The sequence below is a fragment of the Camelina sativa genome, chromosome 11 (assembly GCF_030686135.1).
Source record: "Camelina sativa cultivar CO46 ecotype springtype chromosome 11, ASM3068613v1".
NCBI classification, from domain to species: domain Eukaryota; kingdom Viridiplantae; phylum Streptophyta; class Magnoliopsida; order Brassicales; family Brassicaceae; genus Camelina; species Camelina sativa.
In genome coordinates, this window is record NC_141890.1 from 26460179 (window position 1) to 26472638 (window position 12460).

Sequence of the window (12460 nt, forward strand, 5' to 3'; positions counted from 1 at the left end):
AGTCTTCTTTATATATAAAATTTTACTTCTTTAGGGACAAACTTTCATGAATTTCTTTACAATATTAACCAATATCTCTATCGCTGATGCAACCCTTCAAACTATTGACAAAATGGTAACGCCTAAACCATATGCCCATACATTTATAGTTTACGCCAAGAGGAAGAAGTGACTCTTTGATTCACTTCCGATGCCCTTTATCTTTTGGTGATGCATTTATTTTTTTGGAAATATTGAAAATGTTTATTACATTAAAAAAAAAAAGACATGAAAGATGTTTCATATTCTTTTGAAATTAGATATTTTTACTCTTAATGAATATTAATAGGTGGTTATCTCTTCATTGCTGACATGTCACTCAAATGGAGAGAATTAGTTATTTTTCGTAGTATAGATTAAGAAAAACATTTATGCCGATTTTTTGTTGACAGTATAAAGTATAAACTATGTATGGAGAGTTTACTATCTTTATTATATAAAGAAAGATTAAATATCAAAATTACGAAACCTTTCAAGATTGTTAGATTATCTTCCAAAAGTATGCTAACCTAATCTTTTATATTTTAAGGTAGAGATAAGAATATACACACATAAATTTCTATATTGTATGTGAATGAAAAAAAAAAAATATATATATATATATATATATATATATATATATATTCTAAAATGTGAAATTATTAGATTGTAGATTGTAATAATTCGACGCAGGCATGCATGAACGTGAGACAGAGAGGGAGAAACATATCAAAGTCCATTTATAATTTTATATACATGTTTCTGTTTGGTGCTAACAGTACATCTTCATTATTTCATATAAATATTTTATAATGTGTTGAGATGTCCTTTTCTCTTTCCTTTTATAAATATAGCACAGTTGTTCTTTGTTAAAACTTAAAAGAGTACTTTGTTAATTATCGTTTCCATATGACTAAAAATATTATTTTAGTATTTTGATATGTTGTCGTGTTTCTTGCTATTTCTCTAATACCTTTTTATTTTTTTTTGGTTTTACCTTTTTGCTTTGAAACAGACCAAGATTATGTAGTTTTTCCACACACAAAAAAAGAGTAAGGTTATATAGCTAAGCCCTTTCATTAACAAGTTTAGATCGAGTTTATTATAACTTCTTATATTTTTTTATTATATAAACTATTATGGACTATGGTTATATAGTTATTTCTATTATGGCGAAGGTTAATGAAATCATGGGGTAAATATATGTTTTATTCACTTGGACTACGACCCAACAATATACACAACCGAGATCAATTAAAAACTACCATATTCAATAATGATCGAAATCTTCCTTACTAATAAAATAGGATAAAATTGTGAAAGAGTAAATGCTTTTTTTTACTACCATATCTTCAAAGAGTAAATACTTATTCATTTACTAACAAAATTGTGAAAGCAAATTGTTTCGTCTAGTTCCCCTATTATTTATGTCTTGTTTATACGTAAAGAAGGCCAAACTCAGTAATTACTTCTAAACTATATGAAAAAGTTTTAAATAGTCGTCGCCTTACTTCTACAAAATATTATTGTAAATAGTATGGTATCAAGGTAATAATATTAAAATGTAACAAGATTATTGGAACTATATATATCTCCTACTATCTCAGCAAATCGGAATATTCGAGACCGGCAGCACCGTGCACGGAGGAGCATGTGACAGATTTTATGTACAAGTAATCAGTTCAATTTTGTTTCATATGATGTCCCCAAAGGGAAAAGGGACCATATCATTTAAACCTAACTACAAAATTTGTATGAGTAAAGGAAGAGTGTCTTTTTTCTTTTTCTTTTTTTCTTTTGTGCAAGACTTAAATGACATGAGTTAAGACGTATAACAACAAGTAACAACTGATCCACCCGTTAATTAAACTAGATATCTAGACATAAACTTATTAGATTTGCGAAAAACAATGTCTCTTGTAACAGATGAATGAATAATGTAAACGATTCAAAATAAACTACTACATCCTTAACGTACATATATGTATACACAATTTTTTTTGTTTGTAATCATAAATTCATAATATATTTGTTATCATCATAATATAGAAAGTTTAATACAGAGGCCAACTAGTCGATAAGGATATTTTTCAATAAAATTTATTTGTTTATTCATTAGGGTAGTTATATTATTCGATTAACAGAACATGAGAGGAGACCAACATCACATGGTGCATTAATTGTCTAACTATTATTTTTCAATCAAGATTCGGCTAAAGCATACTCCTCGACCAAATGGATTTTTAGAAATCAAATTTTCAGTACATATAATCATGGCACTAGCTATATAAACAATATCAAATGCTTTTTGGCCAATGGCCAGGTAACAACATTAATGTTCGTTCACATGGTAAAATGATTTGAACAGATCACAGCGCCCATGTAATTCTTATAATCACCACTTAGGATTAATAATGTACATGACTTTGAATTATCTTGCATGTGCATTGGATTACATATATCTTATATATGATAAAAGGGTAATTTTCTAAATTTTTTATCTGTAAAAAATAAAACGAAATTGTATCTTTCGATGATAGCTAGAAAAGTCAAACTTACTGAATCTAAAGGGAAAATTTATAATATAGAAACAAAAAGCAAAGGATGCCAAAAACAACATGAAAGAAAACAAAAAGCTACATTTATTTTTGTTATGCCAAAATGGATTCATTAGTACGTTTGATAAAATAAAATAAAAAACACTATATACTCGAAATAAAAAATAATACTGTATAGAAGTAGACTATTGTTTCGTCTTTTTCAATTTAAAGGCTTATGATGATCACCTATACTTATGTTACTACAATCTAATTAATGTATGTTATCGTGAGTTGGTGACTATGCTTTGATTGTGATGCTAAGAGCCACAAGTTAGTGACCTTCAAATCTGTTCACATTAATTTATGATAACTACTACTTAACCAACCTAAACATAATTTCCCCACATTTTAATTATTTCTAACGATGATTAGACGTAGCATTGTTGTTTCAATACTAGCATTGAATCATATTTTGGTTTTAAACAGAAAACTTTATCACTTAAATATTATGTTTCTGTGCCCAACGGAAATTTTTAAAAAAAAAAAATCCATTGTTCCGTTAGAGAATGGACCAACGTTGTCATTCGCGCAGTATACATCAATAAATTATAAAAAGGCAGAATTATCTATATATTCATTTGACTAGTAAAATGGTGTCACATTTTACAAAAAAAAAAAAAAGAAAAAAAAAAAAAAAGGAACATATGCAATACTGATACACATTTTCGGTACACCTCGCGGGCCTATAATATGCTGTGTATAACATGAATCAGAGTATGGGCTCCTTAAGGCCCAATATCGTTGAAAGAGCAAAAATAAAACGCTAGAAGGAGGGGTCGAACCTCCGACCTTGTGGTTAACAGCCACACGCTCTAACCAACTGAGCTATTCCAGCTTATTGTTGTAATATCAAACATATATAATATATTTAACAATATTCCTGTGATTAAGGCAGGGTTATTAAATCCCAGAAGCTGCAACACAAGAACAAACTCTGTCAAAGTGTCAAGTACGTAATGTGGTTAAAGGAAATATTTTTGGCTCTATAATTTGAGCAAAAATTAGAAACTGTTGTGTGTCGGCCTAGTTGTGTGATTATGTGGTTCTGAATATCAACACAACACTGTATGATGGTAAGAGTTGGGCCTAACTAAACCTACAAATGTTTATAGATTTTATGGTGAATTTTATTCCAAAGTTTTTATATGCGTAGTTTGAATCAAATTTTTAACGATGCATGGGTCTAACCTATGGAAAGAATATATATCGATACCTATAACACTAAATGATGCACTGGGGAAAATTGAGAGATGGAAGATTCAGTTAGGATAACACCCAATGTGAGAAGGTTAAGAAAGTACAAACTATGCTTAATTATGGATAATGGATATAGTTGTCTAGATGAAGCGGTAATGAAAAGAACGTAAGAGCATCCAAGAGGAGGAGAACAAATCAAAACCTAATTCTATTAAGATGCATCCAAGAGAAGGAGAACAAATCAAAACCTAATTCTATTAAGATGCATCCAAACTCTAACATTAGTTTTTGTGGTGAGTCATACTTAAAAGTTTGTAGACTTTGGTTTGAACTCAAAGCTTATTTGAATGGTAGTGTAATTAAAATACCGTTAATGAAACGATGTTGTTTTAGTTGGTTAGACAGTTAGACTCGTTTGTGTAAAAATTAGTCGTTTTACCATTACAAGAAAACAGTCCATTTCAGAGGAAAGATACCGTCGATGTTTCATCGGAAAAGGGCGTTTCTAACGGGTTTCCAAGTAAAAATAGACCTCAGAAATGACTGGTCGGAAATTTAATATTTGTCGAAAATCCGTCAAAAATTTCAGATGGATTTTAGACGACAACATATTTTCCAAGGGTGTTCCGAGAAACGAGTATTTCCGAGGCACTTCCAAGAGTTTCAAACTTTCCCAGGATTTACCAAGTGATCAAATTTTCGACCGGATTTCTGAGGACTCTAATTCCAAGGGATTTCCAAGAGTATTAAAAGTTTGATGGATTTCCGAGGACTCTATTTCAAAGGGAATTCCAGACGTATCAAGTTCGATGGATGCTTGAGAGAAAAAAATTGTGAGGACTTGCGAGAGTTTTTCTGAGGACTTTCAGAGGACGACGTTAGTTCTAATATATATATATAATACGAAAATATAATTTTGAAATTAAAAATTCTTAAATTATTACGAAATAGTTTATATGAAATTTAACCAAATCATCCAAAAACTAATATATCAAATTTATCCAAAAATATACAATAATTTTATATATACAAAAATAAAATGAAATATATAGTAAAACATAAAAACAAATCAAAGAGCGGAAGGCGGTGGGAACTGTACGGGATATTGAGATGCTATGAAAGCTTAAAGTTGGGAGAGTGTAGCATGGGTCTCGGCATTCTGTTCCTTAATGGTGATATTTTCTTGCTTCAACTCCTCCACCGTCGCATCTTTGTCTTTTATGATGCGGTTAAGATCTTCAGCTTGTTGAACATGTTCATTGTCTTGGGGAAATACAGAAGAGACACTCTCGGCTTTTGATGGAAGATTTCCTAAACCGGGTCTCCGTTCCTTGACTAAAGGAATTTCCTATGTAATAATTACTGAAGATTAGTATTTAACAGTTTTAAATAAATAAAAAATGTAAATAAATAATATTCATAAATACATACGTCAATACACATTCGGTTTATCTCCTCACAAGGTATATCAATTATAGACGATGCGTCATCTTGTGAGAGTTGGGTGAGCCGTTCTATTTTTCAAATCTTAATCTTCTCGATCCGCTCTTCAATAACCACATCTTGGATTTGTCCCGTTTTTTTGCTTGTGTGGGTGGATTCCATCACCGTTAACCAATCCGGCACAACTCCTCCGGCCTCAATTGCCTACACTTCAACAAAGATATAAATCTAAATAACATATAAAATGTTTTTCAAAAGTAACTGTGATAAAAGTTTACCATTTTCCTTTCATGTCTTTTAAAGGACATGGAGCCAGCATTGCGGGTCGCCATTCCCTTTCCACCATGTTCGCTCCTATGGTTTTTAGAGTGTTGAACTGAACTAGCTTCTGCCTCCTCGCTACTCCAATAACGGATAAAGCAAGCCCAAACATCAGGATTTAGACCACTCGGCTTATCTTTCCCTTTTTCCACTTTTGCTTACAGAAATACATGTGATTATTGTAAGATGAGGTTGCTTGGAAGTCAAAGGCTCTTCGGTCATAGGATCACTGGGATATTTTGCTCTAGGCGATGTATCCCTTATGCCGTAAGTGTTCTTGTGCATAAATCACCAAAGAACACACTTAAAGCTGCACAGTATATGATAAAATATTAAGATATACAAACATATAATTAAAATTAAAAGTAATATTATATTCGGTAATATAATTTGTGTACCTGCAATTGCTTTGTGTACGTCATGGGGCAAAAGATGCTCAAAGGTAAATGGAATGAGACGTTGCATAATGACATGACAATCATGACTTCTCATTCCTTGAAACATCCCCTCTCCCATATTCACGCAGTTACGAAGATTAGATGCATATCCATCTGAAAATTTGACATGCATTATAATCCATTCTACAAACGCTTCTTTGGATGGTGCATCTAATCGGAATCGAGGGGTTGATGCTTTCCCATTTGAAATGACATGAAGTTTTCTTCGAGAACATATGTCAGGAAAGTCAAGTCTAGACTTCAAATTGTCTTTTGTCTTTCCTTGAACATTAAGTAATGTGTGCATGAGGTTATCAAAGACATTTTTTTCAGTGTGCATGATATCAAGATTGTGCTTCAACAAAAGATCCTTCCAATATGGAAATTCCCAAAAAATACTAAAGTTGTGCCAGTTGTGAAGATCACCATATCCATCAACGGTATCATGCCCATTGCCACCGGAACCGCTGTCTTCTCAGCACCAAAATCTCTTAATTGAGTCAAAATTTCCTCCCCAGAACACTCAGGAGGTGGACTATCACACTTTTCTGTTCTTTCTAAATAATGTGGTGTTCTAACGATAAGGATGGTCTTCAGGGAGCCATCGTCTGTGATAATCAAACCAACACGTCTTACGCCCATGTTTTAGTTGAAAGGCATCGGTGCTATCTTGAAAATGCGGACAACATAATTGTCCATGTGTTGTCCATCCTGATAAGATACCATAGGCTAGAAAATCGCTTATAGTCCACATAAACACCGCCTGCATGTTGAAATTTTGGTTCACTGAAACATCGATCGCTTCTACACCATGTTCCCATAACATTTTTAACTCGTAAATTAATGGCTGCAAAAAGACAAGTGCTTTCTTTGGATGATCTGGACCTGGAACAAGAATAGTGAGGAAGATAAACTCGCGTTTCATACACAAAGACGGTGGTACATTATAAGGTGTCACGATAACTGGCCACAATGAGTATTGCCTCCCATGTTTCCCAAAAGGATTAAAACCATCTGTAGACAAACCAAGATAAATGTTTTTTGCTCATATGCAAAACTTGGATATACTGACTGAAAATGTTTACATGCTTTTGCATCCGACGGGTGTGAAATAACACCGTCTGAGGTATGTTCCGCATGCCATCTCATTGACCCCGCTGTACGTTCTGATTGATACAACCTTTTCAACCTCTCTGCTAACGGGAAATAACACATCCATTTATATGGTATGGGAACTCTTCCACTTGTTTCCTGATATCGAGGTTTACGACAAAATCGACATGAAGTATGGCCTGCGTCTTCTCTCCAATAAATCATACAATTATCACTACACACATCTATCACCTGATATGGCAAACTGAGACCAGATACAAGTTTTTGTACCTCATAGTATGAAGCTGGTGAAATATTATCTTCCGGCAAAATTTATTTCACAATATCTATAATCGCATCAACACAACCCTTTGATAAATTCCAATCCGTCTTTATGCCCATCAACCTAGCTGCAGCTGATAATGGTGAATGACCCTTATTACAACCATCATACAACGCCATATTCGCCGCATCTAACATATCAAAAAATCTACGGGCTTCTAAGTTCGGCTGCTCTAATCTATCTCCATCCTGAGTGAATGAGGGTGCATTTGCCCTAAATGCATCGTTAACCATCTGAAATGTACCTACGTCTACTTCAGTCGATGGTTCCTCTACACTATGATGTTGTCTACTACTACCATAATCTAGCATTGATTCACTCTCTCCATGTGCATACCATATCTTATAAGCCGGCATAAATCCATTCTTAAACAAGTGCTTCCTAAAGTTACTTCAAGATTTCTATAATTCCAACAATTTGGACAAGGACATAACATAGTACCTGTTTCTCGGATAATGTCCTGGTTTGATGCGAATGACATGAATTGCCTAAGACCTTCTTTGAACTCTTCCGTAAGTTTGCTTGTTTCTCACTATATCTTGGTTTATCCATCCATGCACGGAAATAATCATATGGATTTAAAGAAGACATTATTGTTGGTGTTGTATCTATTTTTGTTATCCAAACAAGTGAATCGAAGGTATATATATAGTAAAAAGATTATGAGAGATTTCAGAGGGATTTCCCAGGACCTTTTAAATTGCAATGGGCAAATCCAACGGATACATTTGGTGCAGCTTTATTCACCTACAATCTCTCGGAAGTTCCTCGAAAATCTCTGGGAGTTGAACAACGGTCATCAGTCCTCGGAATTTCGTCAGAAAAGATTCAAAAATTCTGAGGTTTTTTTCAACGGACTTGTTTTTCTCATAAATTTGTGAGAGATTTCCGGTGGAAGCTAAGATTTCAGAGGGATTTTCGACGAATGTATTTTTGTTATCCAAACAAGTGAATCGAAGGTATATGTATAGTAAATAGATTCAGAGAGATTTCATAGGGATTTCTCTGGACCTTTTAAATTGCAATGGGCAAATCCAACGAATACATTTGGCACAGCTTTATTGACCGACATTTTCTCAGAAGTTCCTCAAAATCTCTGGGAGTTGAACAACGGTCATTAGTCATCGGAATTTCGTCTGAAATATCCAAAAATTCTGAGACCTTTTTCGACGGACTTGTTTTTCTCAAAAATTTGTGAGAGATTTCCGAAGAAAGCTAAGATTTCTGAAGAATTTTCGATAGATAAGTGATCCTTAGAATTCGACAGATAAGTGATCCTTAGAATTCGTCGGAAAATCCTCTGAAAGTCGTCGAAAAACCGTTGGAAATTTCCGAGAGATAAATTCTGTCGAAAATGTCTTGGAAATTTGATCTGCTTTCTTATAGTGTACTATCCATGTGGCATCCCAGTCAGCGACACTAACAATTTAAACTAACGACATCTATAAATTTGTAGGTTTTAATGTACTTATTTATAGTAAAATTCTCCCTCTCTTTCATATTATATATAGTTTGAGGAATATTATTTTGTTGTAAAATAAGTTTCAACTTTATGTAAAATAGTTTTTAACCAATTATATTTAACTTGATGTTTTCTTATTGGTTTGTAATTAATCATGTTATGTAAAAGAGGTAAAGCAAAGGAGACTTTTGTGATTTCTTAATCTGCATGCAAAAACTATATAAATTACATCTAATATGAAAGAGAGAGAGTCGTAAGTAAAAAGTAAAAACTATCGAAATCTGAGCAAAGATAAAATATAAAATTCTAGATGTCTTTTAAGTTTATACCAAACTATACTTATATTAAAACAAAAGTAATTTACAAAAACACCCTACAGTGTAGTGCATGTTTTTATCTAATTTTGATTTAAACTTTAGGCTATTTACTTAACTCATCTTAACTATATCATTTCCGATGAGGCATTCTTTTTCTACTCCCCCTCTATTTTATTTTAAGTGATGATGTTGAAGGTTTGTTTACACAATTAACTTATTTAAATATATATTTATGTTAAAATAACAATATTTATTTTAGAGATAGGAATAGAAGTGGGTTGGATTAAAACTTACCTTTATTATAGAGTTTTTTATTATAAAAAAAAATAGAAAAAACCATTGGAGATAGTCTTAATTGAAATTGGAGATGATCTTAATTGAACTATGTCATCTCTTCGGAAAAATGACCAAAATCAACTTCAACTATTTCCCGAACGCTTTTTCATACATAAACTTTAGTACTCTGCAAATAACAATCTAAACGGTGTTAAAATTCAAATTTTCTACCTGAACTATATGAAATGTTGTCAATTTCAACATTTGTTCGAATAATTTTAAATCGGAGTTTAACAGAACTGTGTTAGACGACATATGACGTCCATGTGGCACTAGAACTAACTAAAATGATGTTGTTTTGGTCATTTCGTAGCAACCACAACATATCAAAAATGACCAAAACGACGTTGTTTTAATCAATCTCAGTGCTAGATGGACGCTACAAGTCGTCTGACTCAGTACCGTTAACCTCTAATTTAACACCGCTCTAATATATATTGAAATTGACAACATTTCATATAGTTCAGGTAGAAAATTTAAATTTTAACACAATTTAGGTTGTTATTTGTAGGGTATGGAAATTTAGATATGAAAAAGCGTTTGACAAATAGTTGTGGTTGATTTTGGCCGGTTACTCCCGTCATCTCGTCTTTGAAGAATAAATACTAGTTAGCTAGAGTAGATAAAATATTGGATAAAACTCAACCCTACTTATTTTTCTCTAAACTTCACTTATTTCGTTATTTATAAATATTTGATACAAGAATAGAAACTTTTGATTATTAGCCAACATTATATAAAGTATTAATAAGCCAAAAAAGCAATAAACAACAACTTTGGTTAACTCATTGGAAGACATACTTAGGATCTCGATGATCATCCCAAGGTCAAATCGTTAGGGATAAGAGCTCGATATATTATGATTTATGAAGATTTTCATTCTTTAACATATACTACTAAAAGTTGCGCAAAACAATTTTTAAAAAAAAAATTGTTTGTATGTCTCCATGTAAGGCCATATGGGACACTTTTCAAAAAAATAAAAGAAAAATAATAATAATGGACATGTGATATTCTATACATATGCCAGATCACTTCATGCATAAACTATTTGTAAATTACATATATAATTTTCCTAACAATATCTTTCTGTAGCGTTTTACGTACCAATGATTAAGTAATCAAGATATGAATTCTTGAATTGGTTTTGGCAAGTATGACAAAGCCATGTCGTTTTGACAGTTGTCTCGCGCATTATATTGCTAGGAAGATCGATAAGGTGTGCCGTAAAGTTGACTTAGAGAAAAGTCTTATGTTGTTTGTATCGAAAAGTTAATCTATATGAAAAAATATGATGACACCAATCTCATAAAAACTGCAATTTTGATACTCATTCACATAACATGATTTCTCAAAGTTAACCTTGTTGGAAGAAAAGAGGGTTCACTGTTTTTATCTTCTTTATAGCTCTTTGAATTTCAATGGATTAATATTGAACTAAGAAGTGGAAGTCTTTTTTTGTGCAAACCAAAATTTTCAATAGAAAGCCGGCTAAAATGGGATGGGTAGAGAGTTAGATAACACACGCTTTGCCAAAGCATCTGCATCACGATTACAGTTTCTAAAGACAAGAAAATCTGATAAACTGAAAAGAGGCTGATAGATCGAGGATATCAAAGATGATCCCATGGAATTCCATAGGTGGATTCTCCGAGTTTATGGCTTCAATTAATTGCTTACAATCTGAAGTGACTGAGAGTTGGGGGAACCCTAGATTACTGGCATCTTGGAGAGTGTGGCGGGTGGAGATCGCCTCCACTAAGAGTGGTGATCGTACGAAGTTTCTTAGGGTCGTCCTTGTGCAGTGTTGACCAATGGACCTATTACTGAACACTCATCCGCAACCCGCTTGCTTAGTCTCCTTATTCAGGCCGCGTCTACCTGACACACAACGACCTCCCTGACCACCGGTTGGAGGGTTTCTCTAATCATCTTAGGTGTGGGTGCTTCCGGTTTTTCTTGAGCTTCACACCATTCTCTGCCAGCCTTGATTGCGTGGCTCAGGGTTTCCTTCGGAGAGTATGATAAGTTCCAGAAAATTTTATGGTTCCGAGAGGTCCAGATCGACCATAATATCCATGGATACAGAGGTCCTGTGCTCAAGCCACAGGGGTAGGCAAATCCAGGATCTTGCCGTTTCGATTAGGGATCTCAGACACTGCAAAATGCTATTCTCCGGTGGGAGGTGGAAAGGTGCCATACTCCATATCTGCTGAGCAAACCGGCACTTGATGAACAGATGGTCACTGGATTCGCTACTGATATTTCTTTTCCTTAAATTCTCGCCCGTAGGAAGAGCCCCTTTCATAGCTTTCCATAATAGAATCTTGTTTTTTGGAGAAGTGGAAGTCTTGGCTTTGTTTTATACATTGAATCGAATGATAATTGTCAACGAAGAAAAATGTCACATATATCCAATACCAAATAATAGATTTGTTTTTTATGTTTCGGATACGTACTCTTTAACATTTATAACATCCTGCTGACACTCATGTTTACTATAATTTTGCACTCATGTTTAAAGTGGTTTTGTTTCTTCTACTTTTGTTGATAAATTTCTATTATCAGGTCTACGTAGCTAGGAGAATAATAACTCCTATAAATCTGCAACTCAAAGCTAAACTCCTTAATTAGCCTTTTTGCCTCTTTCACCCATCTCCACATAACGCTAAGTCTGATCCTACTTTTCATCTGTTACATCCAATCACAGCTCTCATTATTCCAACTCATTAGATTTAATTCATTCCTTTTGTGATTGGTTCAAATAATATTTCACATAAATAAATAAATAAAATTACTCTCCAAATTTTCTAACCACTAATTTTTTTTTCATTTTCGTTTTTATCTCAAATAATAATCTCTCTACTCAACTTTTTTTCTTTCAAAAAAAATTT

General features: G+C 33.2%; 1 non-coding gene across 1 annotated transcript; it reads right to left on the reverse strand.

Annotated features, from left to right (window-relative positions):
• Positions 1 to 3379: 3379 nt before the first annotated feature.
• TRNAN-GUU (transfer RNA asparagine (anticodon GUU)) lies at positions 3380 to 3453 on the reverse strand. The gene has a single exon. It is a non-coding gene; the product is annotated as a tRNA-Asn (tRNA).
• Positions 3454 to 12460: the final 9007 nt, after the last annotated feature.